Below are 4,222 nucleotides of genomic sequence, written 5' to 3' on the forward strand. Positions count from 1 at the left end.
ACCGGATGGACACGTGTGCGATCCCAAATGTGCTCTTTGTGGAAAGGGACATGAACTGGGCAACAAGAAGTGTCGCGAGATCTACCGAACTCGTACATCGTCAGGAAACGCCGGTGGGAGCGGAAGCTCCAAGAAGAGGAGGCGAAGAAAACACCCCCGTCTGGGCGAAAAAGCCGATCAAGAAGCCGGGAGGGCTTCCGGAGCCGCTCCGGCTCCTTCCCTCGCCTCGATCACCCGGGCCGTTCCAGCTCCAGGGGCTGCTCCAGCTCCAGGGATCGTTCCGGCTCCGGGGTCCACTCCGGCTCCAGGGCAAGATCGTCGTCAAGGCCGAGGAATGAAGCCAACAAGCAAAGGGAGGTGAGCTGGGTAGATAAGGTCTCCCCAAAAAATACGGAGTCCGAGGAACTCGCCAAGATGAGAATCACGGTAGAGAAACTCATTAAAAGAGTAGATGACCTCGAAAAGGAAAACGCTATGCTAAAAAGGGAGAAGAAAGTAGCTAACGCAGTCAAAATAGCTAACACGATTGGAACCCACCCAACCGTTGAAAGCACTGTGGCGATGCAGGTAGATGACACCCGCTCCCCACCTCTGAAAAGGAAACCAGGCGCGAATGCGCCGCAAGAACCCACAATGGCAGATCTGTGCAAGAAAATGGACGACTTCCAGGCGAGCTGGGAGGCAAAGTTCGCATCAGTCATCCAAGCCATCCAGGCGCTATCGGAAGAAAGCCAGAAACACAGGGCCGCGTTGGTTAGCATTAATAACTGGCAGAGGGAAACAGAGCAGAAGGTACATGGTGGTTCTCACACGGCTGCGACCCTAATACCACTGGGTGATAATCCACAATTCAATCATGGCCAGTCACAATAAACACACGATTTGGCAGTGGAATTGCCGCGGGTACCGTCGCAAAAGAGCGGTCATACAGCAGCTCCTTCTTGGGAAAGACAATCCGGACGTAATCGCTTTACAAGAAACTGCGGGGATGGCAAAATTATCGGGCTACATATCATTTAGTACAGATGATGGAAGATCCGGGGTAACCACCCTGGTCAGGAGAAACTTGGCAGTCGTTAAGCACGACACGGACGTTATCAACGTAGACCACGTCCTTGTTGAACTCATTCCAGCAAAAAAGAAAGAAGGCAGCCTCTTTGTTCTCAATATCTATAGCAGCCCGAAACAAAGGAAGGCCCGATTTGGAGCTCTTCTCCAAAAAACTCTGCGTATTGCCAACAGGCAAGCTTTGGTAGTGGTGGGAGACTTTAACGCCCAACACGCTGCCTGGGGGTACAGAAAAGAAGGAGTTAAAGGGAAGCTGAAACACTTTTCGAAAAAAATGAGTTCTCTGCGGCATTCTACAGTTTTAAGTCCCCTGAACACGAATATCTGGTTCAAAAAGGGCGGAAACAGACGCAAGCGGCTGTTTTTCCAAGAAAACGCGCACCAGCGCCTCAGGGCATCGCGCGAACGCCCCTATTGCCAGTGATTGGTCGGAGCCGCTGTGACGTCTTTGGCGGCAGTCTCCCGTCGGCGCCGCCGTTTCAGAGCGTTGCACACTGTTCTGTCATAGAGAAAGAAATTCAACAAGAGGGGACAATCTTCAAAAACTGGCAACAGGAAAGACGTCACGCCTAGTTTCAACAACATCCGTTATATATATAGTTGACGCGAGCATCAGAAAAAAAAAGAATGTGAAATAAACTTCCAGACAACGTTTTATTTTTTTAATTCTTTCCCACTAAAAGTGAAAAAGTTTTGCGTGTAAATGAACTTACACTTTGCAACTTTTTGTTGCGTTGCCTAGCAACAAGCTAGCGGCACGCCAGACGCGCGTGCATACGTCATGCGCCAGACAAGCCGCAGGAGTGAGCGAGGCCGGCCGTACGTGCGAAGCTCGCGTGCTCGGCGACCCGTCTGTTTTGGATATAGCCCATGTTTTTGGGCTCCCGGCCTTCTCTATGCTTTTCTTGCGTATCGTCTGCATTTCGACACGGCACCACTGGACTACGGCAAGGTGAGAAATTGTGTTTGACAGTGTGCGGCGCATTTTAAGCACATTTAGGCTTAGTTCGAGTGGCGGAGTTAGCGAAAAACAGCTCCGCCGTCCTGGCGCAGTTAATTTGAGTTAATGCCTCGTCCTGGGAGATGTTTGCGACGCTTTCTATGAGTCCCAACATTACTGTAACTTATTTCGGTAGGTTTTGGGCACGCTTGCCGCGCCCGGCTTATTGACGCAGTATAAGCGAAAACCGGCTCGGCCGTGTGAGGCATTTGCCTGTGTACATGCGTGTACTGCGTCGTAGCGCCTAAGACAGACAAGTTTTCGCGCATTCTGTGGCCCCCAACATTATTGGAACTAGCGTCGTTATATTTGGGGTAGTTTAGAAGCACGGTTGCCGCGCCCGGCTTATTGACGCAGTTAGCGAAAAGCAGCTCGGCTGTGTGCCGCAGTTAGTTTCGCGTGTACTGGATCTTACTGGTAGAAGTTCGTGACGCATTCTCTGACCCGAAAAAGTATTGTAATTTATCTGGTAACATTTTGGGATATCTTAAGGCTTGCTCGCCGCGCCTGGGGTTGTGAAGGTGTTAGCAAAAAAGCAAGCCGGCCATAGTGAGTTAGTTTTGCGTGTACTGAATTTTAGTGGCACAAGTTTGTGACTCATTTTATAGCCCTGCAACAAGATATACCTTATTTCGGTACTCACGCTTCTCGAAAACGCGACGAGCGATTGCCGAGAGTGATAACACGGGAGTGTTGCATGCGCCGGCAGGACGCGTAAAAGATAACACGGAGGAGCTCAAGAACATGACATCTACGTATTATGAGCGACTGAAAACAGGCTTTGCACCCACGAGTCTGACTTGAGTGCGATTAGAAGGCATTCTGCGAGCGTGTAACATGGTCTGGCTGAGCCTGTGTGTGTACTTCGCGTACCATCGTGTCGACTGAGGCCAAGTTGTTTTGGAAACGCGCAGTCACCCGTGTATTTGTGCACTTAAAGTGCAGGAAATAATGCCAGGGAAAGGAGGGGTGCTTGAAAATCGGATGTTCAGATTTTATGGCATTGTTTCGGAGGAGTCTTTGCTGCGAAATGTACGTAAAAGTGAATTTATCTGTAATGCCGCTTATTCACCACTTACGCACGTTTCGCCTCTACACGAAATACTCCTGTTAGGTCAATATGCCAAAATGATACATGCTTGTAATTTACTTTCAGCTGATGGGATCCGGTGGAGCATCGTACGGCAACGACTGCTGCTTACCTGGTGCCACAACTTTCGATGAATGCAGAAGAAGCCCGGAACGAGCATTTATATAGAGCAAAATAAACATTTCATCATTTCAGAAGACGTCTTTCGTTTTCTTTATGAAATTGCACCTGACAGATTCGGTGCAGTCTTGTAAAGGTCAATCGCAATCATTTCTACGTAATAATGAAACGATTCCACGCCAAGGCCACGCGAGGTTCAGCAGAAGCGAAAAAAAAATGCCGCGCCGAGCAGCGGAGCCAGCGCGGCGTGTACCAACTGGTGTTCAAAACGCGCGCGCCCAAAACCGAAACCGGAAGGAGTCTACAACATCCGCTTGGTGTGCTACAGTCAATTCGGCCGCTGGGCTCTATGGGAGTGTCCGCTCTTGTTGAAATTTCTTTCTCTATGGTTCTGTTCTGGCTTCATAGCTGAGTTGTAAGCATTATGGAACGTTCTCGCTGTCTCGGACAGCTTGTATTTGCGCCGTACATGTTCGAACCGATAGCCGATACGGAAAACGATGGCGGCAACGACAATGTTGAGTGTGCCAACAGCGAGAGCGATGTGTGCACCTTCTTGCGCGTTGGAAATCTTAGCTGGTACGTATGTTTTTTTTTTTTTTCATGTAGCTGCAGGTTCCAATGCCGGGAGAAAAAATGCGCTAAAGTGTCACTGGGAACTAGCTGCAGGAAGAGTGCCGGAGCACTAACTTCTCATTAGATTGTAAACACGGGTGCAATTCCGCGATGTCAAGCACCTTGCCGCTGCTTGTCTAAAGTAGTCCCGTGGTTTTTTGAGTGTTGATACACGATCGCGAACATAAGTGCCGCGTTTCAAAGCGCGCACATGCAGTGCTGCGGGGTACAGTTATGGAAGTTGCTTATCATACAAATCCAGAGATGGCCAGAGGTATTATATGTGCAATATACATACTATGGTTCGACGACTTTGCGATTGTGGCTCG

At 49.5% G+C, this 4,222-nt stretch overlaps 1 long non-coding RNA gene across 1 annotated transcript; it reads left to right on the forward strand.

The window, feature by feature from the left end:
* Positions 1 to 1,734: 1,734 nt before the first annotated feature.
* LOC142584080 (uncharacterized) lies at positions 1,735 to 3,357 on the forward strand. The gene is made up of 2 exons (XR_012828685.1): positions 1,735 to 2,020; positions 3,225 to 3,357. It is a non-coding gene; the product is annotated as an uncharacterized LOC142584080 (long non-coding RNA).
* The last annotated feature ends 865 nt before the right edge of the window (positions 3,358 to 4,222 follow it).

The sequence above is a fragment of the Dermacentor variabilis genome, chromosome 6 (genome assembly GCF_050947875.1).
Source record: "Dermacentor variabilis isolate Ectoservices chromosome 6, ASM5094787v1, whole genome shotgun sequence".
In the NCBI taxonomy this organism is placed as follows: Eukaryota; Metazoa; Arthropoda; class Arachnida; order Ixodida; family Ixodidae; genus Dermacentor; species Dermacentor variabilis.